General features: G+C 42.9%; 1 protein-coding gene across 7 annotated transcripts in view; it reads left to right on the plus strand.

Annotated features, from left to right (window-relative positions):
- dmd (dystrophin) overlaps positions 1-23830 on the plus strand; it is a 2562635-nt gene that overhangs the window by 193159 nt on the left and 2345646 nt on the right. The window lies entirely within an intron of this gene.

The following is a 23830-nucleotide window of genomic DNA, read 5'->3' on the forward strand; positions in this document are numbered from 1 at the left end:
TAAGAAAAGACATACTTGCTCTCGAGTCAGTACAAAGACTCGGTTAATCCCGGGGATGAGGGGGTGGTCATATGAGGAGAGGTTGAGTAGATTGGGACTCTACTCATTGGAGTTCAGAAGAATGAGAGGCGATCTTATTGAAACATATAAGATTGTGAAGGGGCTTGATCGGGTGGATGCGGTGAGGATGTTCCCAATGATGGGTGAAACTAGAACTAGGGGGCATAATCTTAAAATAAGGGGCTGCTCATTCAAAACTGAGATGAGGAGAAACTTCTTCACTCAGAGGTTGGTAGGTTTGTGGAATTTGCTGCCCCAGAAAGCTGTGGAAGCTACATCATTAAATAAATTTAAAACAGAAATAGATAGTTTCCTAGAAGTAAAGGGAATTAAGGGTTACGGGGAGTGGGCAGGAAATTGGACATGAGTCTGGGTTCGGAATGGTCATGGCCCTGTGGGTAGTGGAGCGGGCCCAGGGGCCGTGTAGCCTTGTTCTGCTCCTACTGTGTTCTAATTCTGTTAGATTTCAGGAGATGGTTTTATTCCTGTTCCTGGCTGGGGTGGAGATCGCCTTTACAGAAGGTAAGTACTGTAGAAAATATAGGGACAGAGTGATCTCCTGAAAGAATTTTGATCGCCTAGATGGGTCGGAGAGGAATTTCCCAGATTTTTTTCTCCCAAATTGGCCATTGGGTCTTGATCTGGTTTTTCGCCTCTCCCGGGAGATCACATGGGTTCGGGTGGATGCAGAGTGATAGAAGATTTGAGGTTAGGATCAGATCAGCCATGATCTTATTGAATGGTGGAGCAGGCTCGAGGGGCCGATTGGCCTACTCCTGCTCCTATTTCTTATGTTCTTATGTTCTTATGTTCTATCACTTTAAGTCCTGCACACCCATCACCCCTGTCCTCGTCAATCTCCACTGCCTGCCTATTCCCCAGTGCATCAACTTCCAGGTTTCTGTCCTCAACCTCCTATCCCTCCAACTGTCCTACCTTACCTCCTCCTTGGTTGACAGGTCCTCTAGCAAATCCCCGAGCAGGGAAGAAGGTGGAGAAAGAGCACTTGCACTTTTGTGAACATAAGGAGAAATAGGAAACGAACGACAAGTCAGTTCCAGCAAAAAAAATCTGTGAGAGGTGCAGGACCTCCTTTCAATCATCAATCATCTCCTTTCAAGGCTTAGAGCTCTCGTTTTTCTAACCTTAACTGTTAAGAGACAGAAAGCAGAGAGTAGTGGTGAATGGTTGTTTATCAGACTGAAGTTGAAGTATACAGTGGTGTCCCCCAGGGGTCGGTATTGTAACCAGTACTCTTATATTGATATATACTAATGACCTGGACTTGGGTATAATGGGCATAATTTCAAAGATAGAGTAGATGGGGAGAAACTGTTTCTAGTAACAGGAGAATCGGTAACCAGAGGACACAGATTTAAGGTAATTTACAAAAGAACCAGGGGGTGATGAAGAGACATTTTTTACGCAGTGATTGTTATGATCTGGAATGCACTGCCTGAAAGGGTGGAAGCAGATTCAACACTTTCAAAAGGGAATTGGATAATTACTTAAAAAGGAAAAATTTACAGGGCAATGTGGAAAAAGTAGGGGAGTGGAACTAATTGGATCGCTCTTTCAAAGGGCTGTTATAGATACAGTGAGCCGAATGGTCTCCTTGTGTGCTGTATGGTTCTATGATTCTTTCCTCATAACTCAGTTAACAAATCCCAGTAACAGCAGCTGACAAATGTCAGAAGGAGAATCTGTTAACTTCCAATGCAGACACACCATACAGAAACCATCAGAATTCCGTCCCTGTCAGCACATTTGTGTCTTGAGTATGAACTTAGGACTGAGATGCATGCATCCTGAGAATGTTACCAGGTAACACCAGATCCCCGATTTTCAGTGCATGCTGTTCATTCTGAACACGACATGATAATACCATACTTGCATTTATCAAGTTACAATGTCTGGTAATGCTTCACACAATGGGGTTAATTTTGACTTTGGACAATAGTGCAAAACATGCATTATCGGCTCAGCTACAGATTAAACACCTCTCCTGAAAGGAAAATTGGGAGAGGTGTTTAAGGTGTGACCAAGCCAGGATTGTCGTTTAACACTATCATCCAAAGTCAAAGTTACCCCCATTGTGTGAAGCATTACCAGACATTGTAACTTGATAAATGCAAGTATGGTATTATCATAAACATGTTGTGTTCAGAATGAATGTATGTAACTGTTGTTATGTAGACCAGTACAGCAACCATTCTGCAACACCGTGTCACAAACAGCAATTGATAAACGACCAACTAATCGGATTCATTTTGTTTGGCACTGGTTGAGTAAGAAATGTAAATGAGATATGCCAGTATTGCGAATATAATTTTTTTTCCATATCTTGTGTATTTTCACTTGTGGTTATACGGGAAATATATCCAGAAATCACCCAGGAAATGAAAAATTTACAGGAAAAGCATTGCCCGTATTATAGACTGGAGCCTTTTGAAGTGAAGGAGATATACTGGGAAACTATGTTGCAAAAAGGAGATACAGTAAATCACAGTCAGAATGTTTCGCAGTACCTAAATCCCGCTCACAAATCCATCACACAATAACGCCATCCTCACCCTTGAAAATGACCAGTGCATGGGAGTTATAAATGTTGGTGTTAAACACAGAAAACAATAGCCTGAAATCTTCACTGCTGGCATCTGGTTGTGCCAACATCAGTCAGACAGCGGGTGTACAAAATGGGCAGGAGTTCCATTCTATTGGGAATCTCTGGCCACTTTAGATCCCACCAACCCCCATTTTCAAAAGCCATTTTTAGTAGCCAAGGACAGGGCCTGGCCACTTTTGGTCAGGCCCACGTCAGTGGGGTAGTATTAGGTGATTTTATATGCCACATTTCTGCCTCATTAGCAGCAGTTCATGTTCTCGGCAACATGAAAGTGACATTCTGGATTGCTGGACATGAGAGAAGCAGTGGAAGTCAATTTTGAAAGGACTGATTTATAGTAACCTTAGTTATGACTTAATTCTGTTGGATTTTTTGTTGTTGCTGTTAACTACTTTCACATCTCTTGTGCCATTTGCTGCGAGATTGCCATTGTCCCCCCCCCCACCCACCCCATTTCACTAGTACGCAAGACCCACCTACTAGTTCCTGCACATCACAAGACATGAGCAGAGGCGTTCTTGTCTCCAGTTGTCCCAGGAGCAGTGCTTGCAGAGACTTCACTTCACAAAGGAAACCACCACTGAGATATGTAACATGCTGCAATTTGACCCACAGCTGACTTCCACACTGTAGAGGTCACAATCATCTTAAACTTTTATGCTAAGGGGATCATTTAAGTCTGCTACTGAAGGCATCACAAACATTCGCCAATGGGCTTTGCACAGATGGATTGAGCAAGTCATTGTTTGCTGCTGCAGCAAAGATTTACATTCAGTTCCTCACGCGCAGCTGGTGGCAGCACAACAGAACATTACAATTTTACAGAGTGGTAGGTTCCTGAAATCTCAAATGAGTCATAGTTCACACCACGTCACCCTGCATGTTCTTTTATTCAATGCCACTACCTATGTCAAGAGGAAAGGGATTCCATTCTCTGTATGCAGCTTATTTGCAATCAGCAGCCTCACATCTTGAGAGACCATTTACATCTATAGTTGGATGCCAGGATGTGAGCTGAGTATCAGGTCAATGAGGTCCATGCAGCCAGCAGAGTCATAATTGAGTACACGATTAGCATGTTGCAGACATGCTTCAGATGCCTGGATTGATCTGTGGCTATTCTGCTAGGATTTCAAGGATTGTGGTTGTATCCTGCCTGCTGTACAATATGGCCTTACAAGGAGAGTTGATCATGGAAGCTCCAGAGAATGAAGGGCAGCAGAGGTAACAGACTGAAGGCGCTGTAGAGAGTCATCTGTTACTGGTTGCCCGATATTTGTGCTACTCCCATGGAGGATACTTCAGCTCGATTTCAACATCGAGCCACTGTATGAACAGTCCTGTCTACGTCTTCCCCTTTCCCTCCACAAATAGAAAGGAAGAAGTTGGATTTATATAGCACCTTTCATGACCTCAGGATGTCCTGAAGCACTTTACAGCCAATGAAGTACTTTCTTGAAGTGTAGTCACTGTTGTAATGCAGGAAACGCAGCAGCCAATTTGCACACAGCAAGGACCCACAAACAGCAATGTGTTAACCAGAACATCTGTTTTTTAGTAATGTTGGTTGAGGGACAAATAGCGGCTAGGACACTGGGAATAACTGCTCTTCTTCTAATAGTGCCATGGGATCTTTTATGTTCTCCTGAGAGGGCAGATGTAAAAATATTCCTATATCTACAGCTCCTTCTCCAAGCACAACACACAAAGCTCCAATCTATGCAATCTCATAAAAGCACAATCTAGACCTTCCCATAAACAATTTCTGTACACGTTACAATTTTAGCGCCTCCATAATTTTATTGATAACCCATAACCTTAACCTAACTCGACTGGTTGGTAACTGACAAGATAAGATCACACTGACTGCCCTTTTTACATGGCTTCAATGGAAAGTAAAATCAGGTGTGTACGTGTGCCTATATTTTTACTGTATGAGGTGGCTGGCTGCCAATAAGAGGCTCTTGGGACTGAGGAGGAAGTAGACATGACAACTACGTCCTGAGATGGAGCTGCTGCAGGTTGCTACCTGGCCAGGCCACCTTTCTGTAACACATGGAAAGTATTGGAGAGGGCTGGTGGGAGGGCATACTTACTATTATCCTGAGAGACGGCCAATCATCCATGTGCATTTGAGACATACCACTAGTACTGGCACTGACTCTGGAGTGGGAGGCGGGAAGGGGATTAGAGTTTATTGCATAAAACGGGGTCTGCTCCACTTCTGGTCAGGGATATGCTTGATCTGAAAGTCTATGCTATTGAGTGTCAAGAGCCTGCTAGGCACATCAGAATATGGACAGATTGTAAGAGTGCTAGTTAAAAAAAGAAAGACTTACATTTATGTAGCGTCTTTCACAACCTCTGGATGTTCAGAAGCACTTTGCAATCAATTATGTACTTTTGTTGTAATGTAGGAAACATGGCAACCAATTTGCACACAGCAAGGTCCTGTAATATTGGGTGTGGGATAAATATTGGCCAGGACACCGGGGAGAACTCCCCTGCCCTTGGAAATAGTGCCATGCAATCTTTTACCTCCATCTTAGAGGGCAGACAGAGCCTCAGTTTATTGGCTCGTATTTTCCGATCGCAGGCCTCCCGTGGGCGGAGGCCTGCGATCTGGAAAAATCTGCGCCCTTACCTGCGGGCTCCTGGGACGCACATGCTTCCGATCCTGGGCTTCTCCAAACTCCAAGTGCGCAGGGCTCATGTATCCCAGGGGCACAGGTAGTTCGCAGCAGCCCTGGGATCACGTGGGCCATGGGGAGCCAATCACAGAAAGGAATTTCCCTTCATACATTTGACTGGAAGACCTGTCAAATATATGAATGGAGATCAATGAAAAAACATAGTAAAATTAAAAAATCACATTTTTAAAATGACTTGAAATTACAATAAATTAAGTATTTTAAACAAATTTAATTTTTTGGAAAATATTAAGTTTTTTACGGGGCTAAAAATAAACATACCTTTTTTAAAAGTATTTTTAAATGATAAATCAGTGAAAAACCAATCCTGGTAAAAGCAGGCCTTACTCCTGCTTTTACCAGGCATAAGAATTGTAAGGGTTTTCTGCGGGCAGAGGGTCTCCAAAAAGCAGAACTATCCGCCCGCAGAGGCCCTTCTCCAGGGCAGGTGGAGGATCTGTCAAGAGGATTCTTGACAGATCAGAAATGCCGGTTTTCAGCGCATGCGCTGTGCATGCTTGAAACCGGCATTTCCGATGTCCCTACAGGTGGGTACACAGCGCGTACACACCCACAGGGATCGGAATATCTGGGCCAATGTCTTGTGCATATTCAGCAGGATCTAGCTGCTGCAAAAGAAGCTCTCAACTGTCCTCACCAGGAACCCTAATGTTTTTACCTACTGTTTTTACTTCAAGACCCACGAAAAACAGGGAAAAAAATTAAACAATAGAGAGATTATCCGAGTCCTCACCCGCGGTGAGGTGTCTCCACTCCCATGAGCCACATTGGGAATTGAGTGGGTCTGTGATTTTTCTCATGCGAGCACATGGAAAATCAAACCCAATGTTTACAAAAACACATCAAACATGCTTTATTTAATTACCTGTGGGAAAAATAAACTCTTAATAAGAACCATTCAGAAACCAATATTAGAAATAATACCGCAGTGTCTAGACCTGCTTCATCTTTCCCTTTGAACATCAGAGACCTCAGAGTTAATGCACTTGGAACTGTTGACAGGACCCTACACTGAAGATCTGATAGCAGCAGTTGTGTTCTGCCAGACAGCCTGAAGATCCTAAAACTCAGCATTCAGATTAACCATCATCTCTTGTGCTATTGAGTTTCCAGTTTTAGATTTTGAAACTTCTGAACAAATTCTGCCATTTTTACACCAGATATTTCCATCCAGTCAGTTATATTTAGATACTGTGGTGTTCTCCAGAGTGCCATGGTCACTATCTCAGGCTTTCTTGACATTTATTATTTCTTGCACTTTGTTATATTCCTGCTGGTGTTACAATTTTCTTGATTATATCCCCGTCCTTTGCCCTGCCGTTCTTATGATTTTGCCAGTAACAAACTTAAATGCTGCAGGTTCATTTGATCAGGTAAATCAGTGTCCTTAAGCCCCCTCATTCCTCTGCTTAGATTTGAGTCATATTTTTCAATATCCATGTACGTTAGCAATTTAATGAGTCATTGCCGAGCATCACTCCAGGTGTAAGCATTGCGTAAAATCCTTTTTGTGGTTTTCCCTGAGGAATGCTTTTATGTAAGCTGAAAGATTGGATATTTAGCCTCTATCAGATGCTGTACTGTTGACAGAGAAGCAATTTCTCCTTCTACAAAATGTGCATTTGTATTAAATATGGCTGAAGTAAAATATCTGAAATACTGCAAAAGTACCACAGGATGGCAGAATACACTTATATAGAAGTTCAGATCCAAAACCCATTGAAGTTACCTTTGCTTGATATTACTTTTGCCTTCAGCATGATTATTGCACAACTGGAGCAATAAAAATTGACCTGGAACAATTTCAACTTGATAAAGATCATCAAAGGTATTTTATTCATGTTTGATTTGTATGCCATCAGCGATATTGTCAAAATGTTTATAAAATTCTGCAAAAAGTGTGCGACAGGGAAGGGTGTATTATAGAGGGTGCTTAATGTCAACTCGCTGCTGGAAAGAAATGGGGAGAATGATTTCTATGGTACAGTGGTACAAAGCAGCCTGTTTCTTTGCTGTAACATTCTATGATGTTTCTGTCAGTGGATAATTTGCTCCAGCACAAGTTGCTTTTTCTCACAGGTAGACATTCCCCTAGTCAGTATAAAAGTGCATGGACTTCTATCCTTGGCAGAACAAGAGGGCTGCACTGGCTTTGTTTTTCCTTTTCTATATATTTTCTTTACAACATTGCAGATGCAAAAGCACTTAGGGGAGCATTCCTGTTGGCTGAGTGAGTAAATGCATTGGCGAGTGTGGTACAAAGCTGTTGATGTCAGCCTGAGTGGTGATTGGGGAATGGGGGTTGGCTTTGATGCCCTCAAGCGATAGGGGAACAAAATCCACCAGAGGATAAATCATATGGGGGGGTGGGGATGCTAATTAAATACACAAGCATTTACTATTCCACTCCCACATCCAATTTCCCACCTATGCTATGTCTGATATGGCTGCAGGAGCAAGAACAGAACACTTTGCTTATAAGCAGCCACCTCCAGAGTTAATACATTTTTAAATGCTAGCAAGAAGGTGGAGAGGAGGAGAAGGGAAAACACTGCATGGCCCTGGCGTCGTGCTCACAACTGTCACCACACGATGAAAGTTCTGCTCAGTCTGTGTCCTGTTTGTTATGTCATGGAGTGTTACAATGAGGGACAAGTGGCATTAATACCTGTTGTGAGTAATCATATAAGCCGACCGTCCACATTTCACACCAACAGTAAATGTTTAAAGCCAGAAAGCAACTTGACAAACACCAGCGCTGCTCCAATCTCTCCCCTTGGAGCTGCTTCCAACCTCGCCTGCCATCACTGCTCCCATTTCCCTCCTCCCCATCACTCCCTTTTAGTTCACCTCCAGCTCCTACTTCCTGCTGCTCCTGCTACGGGGGATTGAATACAGCTGCACACTGTAGACGGGCGTTTTCACCATAGTTTTACAAGATCAGGATTTCACATCCACAGCATTCAACGATGTTCAACTTTCTGGAGCAACAGCAGGCTCGAGCCAGGGCAGTGCCTACAGAGCGGAAAGCCAGGAGCGACACTGAGGGGAGGGGAGGAGATTACCTGTGTGAGCGAAGAGGGAGAAGGAAGAGTACCAGCTTGAATTGAGGGAGGAGCAGAGTGCTGGCTTGAACTGGATGAGGAGCAGAGTGCTGGCTTGAACTGGATGAGGAGCAGAGTGCTGGCTTGAACTGGGGAGGAGCAGAGTGCTGGCTTGAACTGGGGAGGAGCAGAGTGCTGGCTTGAACTGGGGAGGAGCAGAGTGCTGGCTTGAACTGGGGAGGAGCAGAGTGCTGGCTTGAACTGGATGAGGAGCAGAGTGCTGGCATGAACTGGATGAGGAGCAGAGTGCTGGCTTGAACTGGATGAGGAGCAGAGTGCTGGCTTGAACTGGGGAGGAGCAGAGTGCTGGCTTGAACTGGGGAGGAGCAGAGTGCTGGCTTGAACTGGATGAGGAGCAGAGTGCTGGCTTGAACTGGGGAGGAGCAGAGTGCTGGCTTGAACTGGGGAGGAGCAGAGTGCTGGCTTGAACTGGGGAGGAGCAGAGTGCTGGTTTGAACTGGGGAGGAGGGGAAGAAGAGTGCCAGCTGAACTGAGGAATTTGGAGACATTATCTAGGGGGTGAAAAGTGCCAGTTCAAATTGAGGGAGGAGGGAAAAGAGTGCTGGCATGAACTAGGTGAGTGAGTGAAGGGGGGGGGGGTGCAGGGGAGGTGTGAAGAGTGTCAGCATGAAATGGGAGAAAGGGGAAAGAGTGCCAGCACATAAATGTGGGAGAGGTGGAGATTCAGTTAGAATTGAGAGGGAAGAAGGAGGAATGCCAGAATGATATGAGTTAAGGGGGGAAAAGGGTGTCATCTTGAACTGGGGAGATGGGGGACAAGAGTATCAGCATCAACAGGGAGTGGTGAGAGGGAAGGGGGTGAGTATGAACTAGGAGTTTGCGGGGGGGAAGAGTTTGACACATGCCAGTGTGAACAGGGTGGGAGGTAATGAAGAGTGCCAGCAAGAGCTGGACAATGAGGGAGAAGAATAACTCCGTGAACTGGTGGGAGGGGGAGAAGAGTTTCTCTGTGCCACTGTGGCAACCATATGAACAATCTTAAAACAATTCAACAATCTGAGTACCAATACATATCCACAGTAACCTGAAATTTTCACCACTAGAATTGAAGGAAGATCCATGCAATTTTTGCTATGAGGTCCCACTATACAAGTGATGGAATGGTGGGTATATCTGTAGTTTAAGTTACAAGAAGCCTGTGCCCCACTTCCCTTCCAGTGTAACTAATGGGGTGAAATTCAACTTCGGCAGGAGTGCAAAATGGGCAGTGGCGGATCAACCGCCCATACACACCCAGCCTCTTTTGTGCTGCAGCCACAGTTAAATTTCACCCTCCCTGCACGTCATTATTCAGGGCTCTATTTTAACTTTCAGATTTTTTGAGCCTGTGTCAGCTTCTTTTGAAGTTGTTGGTCAGCTTTTGCTAGTTTTCCAGGTTGGCATCTCTGGCTGGTTACACAATGAACAAAGCTTCTGTTAGATAAAAATGCAGTAAGAGTTTGCAACTCTTCACTCTGATTTCAGTAGTTGGTGTGTTTCACGGGTGTACGCAGTTGACAAACGTTATGTAGACTTTTCAAAAGTAGTTGTGTCCATTCTTTGGGAGAAGAGCATAATTCTGTGGTAATTCAGTGGGCCAGAACCCTATGTGGTGAGTCTGCACCAATTGATTTATTTTTGTGGTTAACTGCACTGTTTCTGATTTCTGCAGCAAAACAATGATGAAATCTGTGTCAGTGAAAGAACAGTAGTAGATTTAGACAACTGATAAAAATATTGGCTGTTAGTGATTTGTGCTGATCAGTGTAGGCTACTAATCTCAAGCATTGATGTCTGGATGTGCTGTCTAGCACTGAATGTTTGTGATATTTAGAACTCTGGAAGCCATACATTTATGTGAAGGTTATAGATCTCAACTGGTGTGTAGATAAGCTAAATCTCCAGGGAGTATTGACATTGTCTTCCCTTCCTGCCCCTACTATTCTGCTAAGGACAATTCATGTATATTCACCTTACAATCAAGGTAAGACATAGTGTAACCCACCTTCCAAAAGAAAAAAAGTCAACTCGTCAACACCACCAGGAAAGCAAAAGTACTAGATTTGTACGAACTCTCCCAGTCTCAGTTCTGGTCACCACATTACAGGAAAGATGTGATTACACTAGAGAGGGTACAGAGGAGATTTACAAGGATGTTGCCGGGAGTAGAGAATCTTAGCTATGAGGAAAGACTGGATAGGCTGGATCTGTTTTCCTTGGAACAGAGGAGGCTGAGGGGAGACCTTATTGAGGTGTATAAAATTATGAGGGGCATAGATAAAGTGGATAGAAAGGACCTATTTCCCTTAGCATAGGGGTCAAAAACCAGGGGGCACAGATTTAAAGTAATTGGGGGAAGGTTTAGAGGGGACTTGAGGGGATATTTCTTCACCCAGAGGGTTGTGGGGGTCTGGAACTCACTGTCTGAAAGGGTGGTAGTACTTGGATGTGCACTTGGGATGCTCTAACCTGCAGGGCTACGGACCAAGAGCTGGGAAGTGGGATTAGGCTGGATAGCTCTTTCTTGGCCGGCGCGGACAGAATGGGCCGAAATGGCCTCCTTCCATGTTGTAACTTCCTATGATTCTATGATTCAGGTGACTGGGAGTAAAAGGCACAAAGTCACCACTGGACAGTCAGAGAAAACAGACCTTTACCGAGTGCTAGACTGTTGGGACAAACAGTGATGTATCAACAACTAGTTTACCAGAATTCGCATCTAGAGGAGGGAATAATCCAACGGACTCCTCCCAGAATATCTTTGATAGTTCTTATGTCTGTCATTCTGTCACCCACATTATGACAATGATGAATTTTCTTCTTCACTGGTTAACTGTTTTAAGTCTCTGTATTTTTCTGTTTTCTAACTGGTTACATTCTGTTACCACCAATCATGTTGCACAATGCCGATCTTCTCAATAACATTTTGCAAAAGAAACTTTGATGCAGATGGCATGACAGTTCCCCACCAACCCCACTGGATACCTTTTAAAAATAAACTTTATAACATAATAATATAAAACATGCAGAAAAATAATCACAAACTTATGCATCCTATCTTTTAATTGTTACAACAACTTCCTCACCCCACTGTTTGGATTCATGGATATCCTCAACTCTGTGTACAGCCTCCTCCAATATTTGCATGGCCCAGTGCATCCATTTGAGGCCTGAGTTTCATTTACTCCCACAAAGCAACGCGGTACTGTGAGTGTGGTGTATGTAACCGTTCCACCTTTAAGAGAACTATTTTAAGAGATGCACTACTTTATCTTGGCTGCTGTATACTGTAATACCGGTGGTGACCACACCGGTATATCAGTGCTGTGTAATGATTTATTGGGCAGTTCAGCCTGACCTCCGACTAGTACAGACCTGTTGAATTTACTCTTGTGGTCTGTGTGCAGTGATTCTTATTAACAATAACTAGAACACACAGACTTAACAGTGAGCTTGATGAAACAAATGAGTAGGCGACAACTCTGATTAAACCGTCACATGGGCCCAGTTCCCAGACGTCCCCCATTCCCCCTCTCCCACCTCATAGCAGCTCCATTCCACTTTGTTGCATTCTCCCGGCCTTATCCATGACCTGAATGCCTTCCACTTCCAAATCTGCCCTTCTGATTTATAGGCCCTGCTCAATCCATTCACTCCCTGACATAAATTTCACTTCTGGCCACTCTCCCTTCCATTGCAATATGAATTACTGCGAGCAAGCCAGGAGAAAAAAAAGTGTTTTTCAATTTCTTTGAACACACTTTTTTATTAGTTATAAAAATATTGGAGATAGGGAAAAAGGCTGTTTAAATAGGCAGGGCAGTTGGTGGCAGAAGGTTAGGTATGAAATCTCCAGGAATACGTCCGGCAACACTAATGAGTCCCCCTTCCCCCTCCCCCTCCCCCTCCCTCCAACTGTTGTCCTATCTTCAACTCTGGATCTGCTACTTTTGTGCTGTATTACTGCTTCAGCCATGGGACCTGGACTTTGCTGCTCACTCCCTTCTCACTCGGCACCAAGCATAGGTCACTGCATTCAGGAAGCGAGGGGAGAAAATTGAAAAAAAAGAATAGTCAGCTTACCAGAAATAGCCTAATTTGTGTCACTTCTGCTTTGGAATAAGAAAGCAATCATCCCTAGTGCCTTGTCAATTCTCGTCTATGTGACCTACTCACAGGCTCAGGCTTCCACTTTCTTCAGATAATTAAAGGTTACAGTTCTAGATTCTGTTGAATTTTTTTAAATAAATGAAAACTTTTATTTTATAGCTGATTTCCAATGTAGCTATTTCAAGAATATGATTTTTTGTGTGTGTCTGGCCATGTGGATTTGGTTTTATTCAAAAATCAGAGAATCTGTATCTGTAATCCCATCAATTGACTTAAAGCCTAGATGCCATGGATAAGAGAAAAGCTAATTCTTCAGAATCATTATATTGATTTCCAGATGAAACAAAATTAGCTTTGCTTTGTTGAAACATTGACTGAATTCCCTCAGAGGGGTAGTTCGCACTGCATCTCCCTGTCATGATTTGCAGTAACCCATTTTTTGTTTAAATCTGGGCTATGCTGCAATTTCACAGATATCCTTCTTTATTGTTCAGTAATGAGTGAAAGGAACAGAAAGTGTTCAGTTCTCTGTGGATGCTAGGGATATACCTACATCGAAAAGAAATAATTTCTTCCAGGTTACATGGACCCGTAAGTAGTGCTTTCATGCCAGTTTAGTAAATTAAATATTTTTTTAAATGTTTAAATTTAAACCTGCAGATGTCAAAAAATGTAATTTAAAAAATTTAATTGAATCCAAACAGGCATGATATGAAATTAATAGTTGCCAGTGTGACAGGAGTTCCTGCTTTGGCTATAGCAGCGCTAATCCAGACACTGAGTTCCTGCTCTAAATTGGGCCATCAGGATCAGATGTCAAGCCAAAATGAGGTCCCATAGGGAGGGAGGGAACAATAATCAGAGACGTGCTCAAGGTCCTCATGGCCTGTTATAGATGATGGTGATAAAGGTTTGGAAACCTAATCCTTTTCCATATTTTGTTGTCCAACATGAAAAATCATTTTTATTTAAATTACTACAGCTATTTTACTGTGATGTACTTCATTCCATGAGGCCTGTTTGTTCAGAGATTACTATAAATGAAGAAATGTCATTAATTTATTTTATTTTTGCAGCTCAAGATTTCCATGATGATCTTTTTAGAAATTTGTTTCATGCTTTATTTTTGCAGCTTATTAGTGTTGTGTTGAGTTAATTGGCTGTAGTTGCAAATGAGTTGGTACATTTTCACATTATAAGCACCTGCTAAAATGGCAGAATAAATACTGCAGGGGAAGAGAAAAGCCTATATATAGATGGTCACCAGGGAGAGATTATAAATGCATCTCGAGCAAGTCCGGCTGGTCCGATAACTTGTTGCAGTCACCTTTTGTGAATGGAGATATTTATCACATCTCACCTATCCTGTTTATATCACACAATTGAAATATCACTTTGTAACAAGATATCTACACATTTCCCACCCCAGAGTGTTGTGTTTTTTTAATTAATACTAATTTCAAGTAGGTGCTAGAAATAGGTTGCTGATAGTAATACGTATTTGGAGAATGCAAAGGAAATGCAGTATTCAAAGAGTTAAAGGTGAAAAGATGACGGGCTTAAAATAGCTAAGAAAATTCATCAGCTATTCAATTATTGCAGTGTAAACTCTACATACTGATTGGCTGAAGATTGTAATTTAATTCCTGACTGATGTGGTTAAGTACATCCTCAGGGATACCCCAATGTTCACTGTGCTGGATCAGCAGCTTCAAACACTTGAACCCCAGGACTGCTTTACAGTAAATCAGACAAATGTTTCCCAAAGATTTCCCCCTTTTTTGGGGACTTACAATCAAATTGGAGCAATGAACTTGTGTAAGCACTGTACCTGTATAAGGGGAAATTAGAGTGGAAATTGATCATGGCCCATGTTTGGGTCCATAAGTGCAGAGGAGATCTAAACAAGTGAATAAGAGGGGCAAAGAGAGAGTATGAGAATAGATTAGCAACAAACATAAAAGGGAACCCAAAAGTCTTTTATAAACACATAAACAGTAAAACGATAGTCAAAGGAAAGGTGAGGCGGATTAGGGACCAAAAAGGAGATGATCTTGTGGAGCCAGAGAGCATGGCAGATGTACTAAATGAGTACTTTACATCTGTATTCACTAGAGATGCAGCCAATGTAGCAGTAAAGGAGGGGGCAGTAGCACTATTGGATGGGATCAAAATAAAGAGTAGGTACTTAAAAAAAAGGTAGTCAGTCCTCAAAGTAGAAAAGTCACCCAGTCTGATGGGATGCATCCTAGGTTACTGAGGGAAATAAGGGTGGAAATGGCAGAGGCTCCGGCCACAATCTTCCAACCCTCCTTGGATATGGGGGTGGTGCCAGAGGATTGGAGGATTGCAAATGTTACACCCCCCGTTTAAAAAAAAAAGTGAGGGATAAACCCTGTAACTACAGGCCAGTCAGCCTAATGCCTGTTGGGGAAACTTTTAGAGACAATATTCCAGGACAAATTAATTGGCATTTGGAAAAGTATGGGAAAGTTAGCATGGATTTGTTAAAGGCAAATCATGTTTGACTATCTTGATTGAGTTCTTTGATGAAGTAACGGAAAGTGTTGATGAGGGTAGTGCAGTTGATGTTGTGTATATGGACTTTCAAAAGACAGTTGACAAAGTACAACATAATGGACTTGTTAGCAAAATTAAAGCCCATGGGATCAAAGGGACAATGGCAGCATGTATACAAAATTGGATAAGCGACAGAAAGCAGAGAGTAGTGGTGCATGTGTTTTTTTCCAGACTGGAGGGAAGTATACAGTGGTATTTTCCAGGTGTCGGTATTACGACCACTGCTCATTTTAATATATATTAATGACCTGGACTTGGGTATACAGGGCATTATTTCAAAGTCTGCAGAGGACACAAAACTCAGAAATGTAGTAAACCATGAGGAAGATAGTAACAGACTTCAGGAGGACATAGACAGACTGGTGAAATGGACAGATATATGATATTTAATGCAGAGAAGTGTGAAGTGATGCATTTTGGTAGAAAGAATGAGGAGAGGCAATGGAAACTAAATGGTTCAATTTTAAAGGGGGGCAGGAACAGTGTGACCTAGGAGTGTATGTACAGAAATCTTTGAAGGCGGCAGGACAAGTTGAGAATGCTGTTAAATTAGCATATAGGATCCTTGGCTTTATTAATAGAGGAATAGAGTACAAAAGCAAGGAAGTTATGCTAAATCTTTATAAAACACTGGTTAGGCCTCAGCTGGAGTATTGTGGCCAATTTTTGGCACCACATTTTTGGAAGGATATCAAGGCCTTGGAGAAGAGATTTACTATAATGGTACCAGAGATGTGGGACTTCAGTTATGTGGGGAGACTGGAGATGCTGGGTTGTTCTCTTTAGAGCAGAAAAGGTTAAGAGAAGATTTGATAGAGGTGAACGGTTTTGATGGAGTAAATATGAGAAACTTTTTCTAGTGGTACACAGCGAGTTGGAATGCACTGCCTGAAAGAGTGGTAGAAGCAGATTCAATAGCAACATTCAAAAGAGAATTGGATAAATACTTGAAGGGAAATAAATTACAGGGCTATGGAAAGAACAGGGCTGTGGGACTAATTGGATATCTGTACCAAACAGCCGGCACAAGCACGATGGGTCGAATAACCACCTTCTGTGTTGCACCATTCTATGATTCTATGATAACCAGCAGCACACCAACAGCGTACATGTCAACTGGAAGGCCCAAGGCCGGCCCAAAATTGGTTCTCGGGCTTTGTTAACACTTTTATCCTTGACCTGCTGGTAGTTGTCATGTTTCCTCAGGTAACTCACGCATTTTACCAAGATGATTGCCGCTTGCCCCGCCGGCAATTTCGGCAAGGGAACCTAAAACAGACATCGGACTCCTTATTTAAATATGTAAGGGGCCTAGCGTCTATTTTAGGTGGCCCCTAGAAACGCGTGAAAAATGGACACGGCGAATTTAGCAGTGGCCCAAATGCACGAGTAGATTGAACGTGGCCCATCCCACTGCTAAATTGGTCAATGTTGTACCTGTTTTACGCCCATAAAATAGGCGCAACGATGTTGAATTTAAGACCCATTGGGGGAGAAATTCGGTTGTTAGTGCCACCGATTAACGCCTAAAGAGGCCGAGAAGTGGGGCACTAGCCAATTTCCGGGTGGGCGCAAGGCGCCTAGCGCCTCGCCCCATATTGAGCATGCATTTAGCGCCGGCGCTAAATCTTAGCGCCCACTCATGGGCGCAGGCTGATTATGACGTCATTTGAGTGTGCAACGCCTTTTAGGCGCCCCGGACTGGAAATTCAGTGGCGCCCCCCTCCGTAGCGCCTGGCGCTAATAGTGACAGCTTACCTGGGCCTTACCAAGTCGCTCTCGGGCTGGAGGAGCGTTATTTAAAGGGGGACTGGTGTGGTTTAAAAGTGGCAGCCATTTTTGGATCACAACTTCCTCATGAGCTACAAAGAGTTGCTGAGCTGCACACTGAGAGCCATTTGACCACTGAGCCAGCGCAGGCAGACGATTTTCAGCCTTCTGACCATCACCTTGCTGTTGGTGAGCCTTGACAACGGGGAACCTTCCTGTGGGCACTTATTATGGGGGCTGCATTGGAGGGGAACGTCCTGCTGCTGAATCATCTGGAAAGGGCACTGAGACGCTGGGAGAGGGGGGAGGGCATGGCCAGACAGAGGAGGGCCAACAGACGTCGCCACAGCAGACCGTACGCTGGCAGGGTTATCCGACAGCAGTTTTCCTACATGAACATGCCGGAGGAGCAGTGTGTCAGAAGGCTGCGATTTAGAAAGGAGGTGGTGACTGAGTTGTGCCAGCTGCTTCAGCTAGATCTGCAGCCTCAGATAAGGTGCAGGACATCTCTGTTGGCGGCTGAGAAGATGGCTGCTGGCCTGAACTTCTACGCGAGCGGCTCTTCTCAGGCTGCGCGTCAGAGGCTGATCAGAAGTAGCTTCTAGGCCCCTCTCACGGAATACTTGCTGCCATTCCAAGAACAGGAATGGAACCGGTCTGATACCCCCAAGCCTGTGAAGGGCAAGATGCATGTAAATAGCAGGCATGGCCATTGTAAATGAAGAAAGTGTTTCATTACACAAAATGTGGTTCCTTCAAACATGAGAAAGCTATGGCAACAGAAAGCAAAACTAATACACTGACACATAACTGCCTCTCACACCCGGGAGACTGTCCAAAACATAAATCACATTCCGACCATCTTCCTTGGCCTTGATTCCACTGCGCCAACCAAAGCATCCAATGCCCCATCAGTGAGGCGTTCCGCCCTCTGCCTCACCCTTTCCATGTCTTGCTAGGCTGGTGCGCCACAGGTAGGCTCCCACCGCTTTGAAGGCCTACAAGGCAGTGAGTGTGTCTGGTGATGCCAATTGACCTGCCCCTTTAAGAGCTGGCTGGCGCCACTGTGTCTCAGGGAAAGTGATTATTGACAGCACCCTCGCTGCGCCCCGCCACCGCGAAATTGGGTTGCGCCGCCGGGTTAGCGCCTTAAGAGTAGCGTGCAGTGCCTGATTTAGCGCCGCAATCACCTTTAGGGGCGCTGCAACCCAATATCGCGCTAGGTGGTGCTAAATTGCGCCTGGCGCTAAACTTTGCCCATCGCCAGGACTAGCGCCCCAAACACGGCTATACCGAATTTCTAGGCCATTATGTCTAAATCTATTTTCACACAGCAATGAAATTCCTACCATCCTGGGATAATTAATGTGTTTTACTTGAGGTTGGCAGAAAAATAATTTTACAGTTGGAGCGCAAAAACCTCTGAATGAGGTCTGTGGAATGTCACCAAATTTCACAATGCTAAAGAGCTACTTGAAATTCACTGGGAAAAATATCCCAGTAACAAAATGTGTTGTGTGAACGAGCTGTTGGTGAGAGCCATTATTGATTTATGTAATGTGGTATTGAGTGTTTCTACTGTGAAAATGTATTGACGTGTGAATGCAGTTCATGATAGTTTACTTGCTTAGCTGTATAATGTCATCAATAAGTGAGATTTATTCACCGAAACTCAAGGGGTGCTGCTTCATGTGCTCCTTTCTGTGACAAAGTCTAGGGGAGATTTAACCAAGGAAAATTGACAAGCAAACTTCAAATCTTTCTCAATTACCACTCCCACCAAACTGAGTGTGGCATCCTCTTGAAAAAACATGCAAACATTTTACAGCTGACAACCCATCAAAGCCTCTGACTGCAAACTAAGACATCAAAGCATAATATTATTTCCCTTACCCCTGCCCCGCCAAAAGATTTTTAAAAAGCAAGTGTCCTACTGCCTTGACTACTTTCAAGTGGCTTCCAGATAATGGTTCGAGGCTAGTTTCACTCAACAAATTCTCCAAGTAACCAGATATTGGCATCAGGGTTTTTTTTAACAAAACAAACTTTTGTCACGTTTCCCAATTTGCCTGCACAGATTACAGCCCATCGATTGGCCAGTCAAGTCTTTGGGTTCCCTGTTTGATATTTCTGATTGATGTCAAAGTACCCAGCCTCTCCCTTGCCCATTATGATTATTTTAGCAGTGTCTGCACATTGCTGACCTCAACTCACAGGCAGTTAAAGAAACTCACTACAGAAAATAGTGAACACTTGCATGATTGGGCATAAAGTAGAGAAATCAATATGGTTAATTAAGGACAATCATCAGGGATTTGTTAAAGGCAAGTTGTGTTTAACAAATTTAATTTTTTTTTGAAAAATTACTGATTTCAATAGACAGGGAATGCAGTAGATGTAGTTTAATGTATTTTCAGAAGGTGTTCAGTAAGGTGTTTCATAAAAGGTTTGTTAGAAAACTTAAGATATATAGTATAAGAGGAAATGTAACAGCGTGGGTAGAAATTATATTAATGGACGGGAAACAAAGAGTTAGGGTAAATGGGTTTAGCTTGAATTGGAGAAGGATTGGAAGTGGTGAAGCCAGAGATCAATGCTGGGTCCATTTTTGTTCACGGTATATAATAACGTCGCTATAGGGAACATAATTTCAAAATTTGCTGATGACACAAAGTAGTGAACAGCAAGGAGGACACAAAAAGATTTCAGGAAGACTTAGACATGTAAGAATGGGCAAACAGGTGCAATTTAATGTGAAGAATTATGAGGTAATATATATTTTTTAGGAAAAATAACAAAATCAATAGAAAGATGTTGAAGGATTTGGATAAACAGAGAAACATGGATGTTCAAGTACATAATTCCCTAAAGAGTGTAATTAGATAAAGCCATAAAAATGGCAAACAAGACTTTTTTGTTTTATGATTAGGACTATAAGAGTAAAAAGGTAATGATACATTTTTACAAACATTGGTTAGCCCAAAGTTAGAGTATTGTGTGCAGCTTTGGGTGCCCAATTATAGATCGGACTTTAAAGCTCTTGAGAGCATACAGCATAGATTCACCAGGATGATGCTAGGGATAGGAAACTTGAGCACTGGAGCACAGAAGGCTAAAGAGAGATTTCATTGAGGTTTTTAAAACTATGAGTGGTTTTGATAGTGAATATGGACAATCAGTAACAAAGGGTGATCAATTTAAATTGACACTAAAAGAGTGAGGAGCAAGATTAAGAGAAATTTCCTTACACACAGGATTGGTGGAGCATGAAATATGTTTCCATAGGATGCGGTTGAGATTGAGGGAAATACCATTGCACATTTTAAAGGAATGCTGGTGCATTTTTGAAGTAGAGGAAGCTACTATCCAGGGCAAATCAGTCTGCTTGATTGGCACCCCATCCCCTGGCTTAAACATCCACTCCCTCCACCACTGGCATACTGTGACTGCAGTGTGTACCATCTACAGGATGCACTGCAACAACTCACCAAGGCTTCTTTTGCAGCACCTCCAAAATCCACAACCTCCACCACCTAGAAGGACAAGGGCAGCAGGCAAATGGGAAAACCATCCTGACTTGGACATATATCGCTGTTCCTTCATCGTAGCTGGGTCAAACTCCTTGAACTCCCGACCTAACAGCATTGTGGGAGTACCTTCACTACATGGACTGCAGCGGTTCAAGAAGAAGGCCCACCACCAGCTTCTCAAAGACAACTATGTGGATCAGCTGAACCCATTGGGCCAAGCTTAGATTTTGGCCATTGTCATTCGATGTACTTAACCCTACAAAAAAAGCACTGTGCAATTTTAGCATTAAAAAGTGTTCAGACACTTGTGGGAAAAAAAATTCACTGAATACTGTCAACATCATGTGAAATGGTTTTCAGCAGTTACATAAAAATGCTTCCGACATGACCTGTTGAGGGTTAAATGGGTGAAGTGCTGGGCGGTGGAAAGCATCAGAACAGACTGGAGACAATCAGAAAGAAGTACTTAACTGTAGACAGTAGCTATATTGTTAGCTGCACACTTTCCCAGCGCAGGTTAAATGACAGAGCAGATTGATCCAAGTAATTTAAAGCCAATGGTTATCTGGAGCAGACTATGTGTAAAAGAGGACTGTTTGTGATGTACTGTGCGTGGTTGCCCTCTGAGACCTTTACCTGATTAATACAGCAGCGGGCACAAATGTCATTTGTTGTTTACTTTTAATGAGAGGTCACCATATTGGCAAATTGAATATACTTCTTTTCAAGTCTCATTTTAATTTGTTACAGGCCCTGCACAGCTTATGCAACAAATTATAATTGACGGTAGTACACACTTGTAAACAGAGCTGACTACATAATTGTAGAAAAAATGTTTTGCTCTTGTATGGAAAACTGTATGTGGCGTATTTAATTAGAGAGCTTTTCTTAAAAAAAAAAATATGGACTCCAATCTCCCACCTCCCCACCCCACAGCAACACTAAAGATGGTGCCAATGATCTGAAGAGCAGAAGGCCAGTATTCCATAGAGAAAAAGAAAAGGTCAGAATTCTCAATCAGTCTGCATCAATCTTGATGTGACCTATACCTGTGAACCCCATCCTCTCGGAATGTTGATATGTGTTACCTCCTAATTATAGGTTTTCCCATTGCACCCTTCCTGTTTGGTGTGCATAACAACCAATTGAGAGAGTTAGATGTTTAGCCCCCCAAAAAGGAGAGGGTTTCCTCAATTTGCACTGCACTGTGGAGCTTAATGCTTTACAATGCCGATCCAGTGATATATTAAGCAATCTGGCACTGGTACATTAAATTCTAATAACATGCTGTCATGATAGACACCCGGTCACTGGAAATCTTATTGTGCAAAAATCCTTTGGGAGAAGCCTACATTAAGGTTTAGTCTGGCGAATGTTTAGTTTAGCTGAATTAAATGAGAGTATTTGTGACAGTGGAACAATTGTACAGCAGTGAAAGAGATGAGATGGGTAAGAGACTGCTTTACAAGCTAATTACTATTCATTACCATATTTAATTACTGAGGTGTTGGACATATATGAAAAACAGCATGACTTGCATTCAGCCTTTAATCCTTTAGCATATTTATCCAATCACAGTGTTGTTGGCTGGTCTAGATTATAATAAGGACATACTAAATAGTCAGATATTTGAGGACATTTTTTTTTTTGCATGCTGACTTTGGAATTTCCACTAGAATAAAACATCAAAAATCTCTCAAGTATTTCCACTAAAACTAAAGAAAATGAAGTGTTTAAGTGAGAAAAGGGTCATTTCAATCCAGCTGCAGTCACTGCCTTCTCGTGTGTTGTCTGCCATTCTGTTTCATCAGCTTATTCATCTATTCACGCATTTAAAAAATCATAAAATGTTCTCGGAACTGCTAAATTTTATAGATTGTTTATTACAACAGATAATTAGTGATGATTTCCTTGAGGTGGATGTCATTACTTGCTAATTTGAGATCTGATTAACTACATCATTCATCCATATATCAGCTTCAAACCAAATTGGGACCTTTGCAATGTGTCCCTGCCCATTACATGCACAGCCTTTTCTAATGTATCAGCATCCTGAATATATAACATACTGTTTACAGTTCCCCAATTAACACAAAATCCATATGGAATGTGTTCACTGTGAGATCTCCCTCGCTGTAGCTTGGCTTCTATATGGCTCCCAAAGACAATTACAAGGGGGAAATTTAACTCGCCTGCCTGATGGAAACTGGGTGGAACAGAAGGTAAAATCTAAGCAACACTTCCCGCTCCGCAACCATTTTAACCACGCTGTTTTCTTGTGCAATTGAGGTGCCCGCCTGACTCAGGCGCAAGCATCATGAATGCATGTAAATTGGGGTCCTATGATATACAAAGGACCTCAAAGTTACGTCAGTGACCTATTGAGCGAAGCATCTGCCTTGGACGTACCACTCAGTAAAATCTGGTAGGGGGTTTGCACAGGCGTGTTTGGTCAGTCAGCTTTGCCTCTGACTACCTTCTTTGAGCGGTTCGAATCGCACGCCCCCTGGGTTCTGGACACCGGACTTAGATACAGGCAGCGATACAGAAAATCAAGTAGACAAGTGGTTTGGTGTAAAAGAACCAAGATTTTATTGAACTGAAAAATTATAACGATCTTACACGAGAAAATTACTGGTGCAGCACACTACAGACATAAAATGCTTATGCTTAAAGGGAATGGGGAACTCACGGCACAATCGAGGGAAAACAACTATATTAGCAATCCCCTTAATTCCCACCCCCTATACTGAACTAGATTAGACTATGAGGGGCCAGAACTTCATGCTCACCAATCCAAGAACTTGTTACGTTTAAAAAAAAACAGTTGAAGGTTTTGGGTTCACTCCTTGTGCACTCTGTGGCCTGCCGACGTCACGTGGTTCCAGCGCGCTGCAAGGGTGCCGTCCAGATAAAATACCCCAATATTAAAGTGTCTGCCTGGGTATTTTACCTCGCAGGACGGGCTCTTCTTCAGTTGATGTTCTTCCTTGGTTGATCCTGTTGGGTTGAATGAGCTGGACTGAGGGCCCGTTTATTCGAAGCCCCACGCAGTCTTCTTCATACAACCCATCCTGGTTGTAATCTGGCAGCGAGTTGAGAGGCAGGAGGCAGGAGAGAAGAGGCAAGAGAGAGAGTGGCTTCCTGATGGGCCCATAGTTATACCCCCATCGGGAGCCCTTATCTGCTTGGCAAATCAGTTCAGTCCTTTGTCTGATTTGGGTGAGCTCGTTTAAATGTTTAAAAACGTTTATAAAAATGACCTGTAGAGTGATAGTCGTTATGTCTAAAGTAGCCTCGAAACCCTGGCCGTTGTTAAAGACAAGTTGTGAATTGCTC

The sequence above is a fragment of the Somniosus microcephalus genome, chromosome 14, assembly GCF_052327205.1.
Source record: "Somniosus microcephalus isolate GS21.2 chromosome 14, FLI_Smic_1.0, whole genome shotgun sequence".
NCBI lineage: Eukaryota > Metazoa > Chordata > Chondrichthyes > Squaliformes > Somniosidae > Somniosus > Somniosus microcephalus.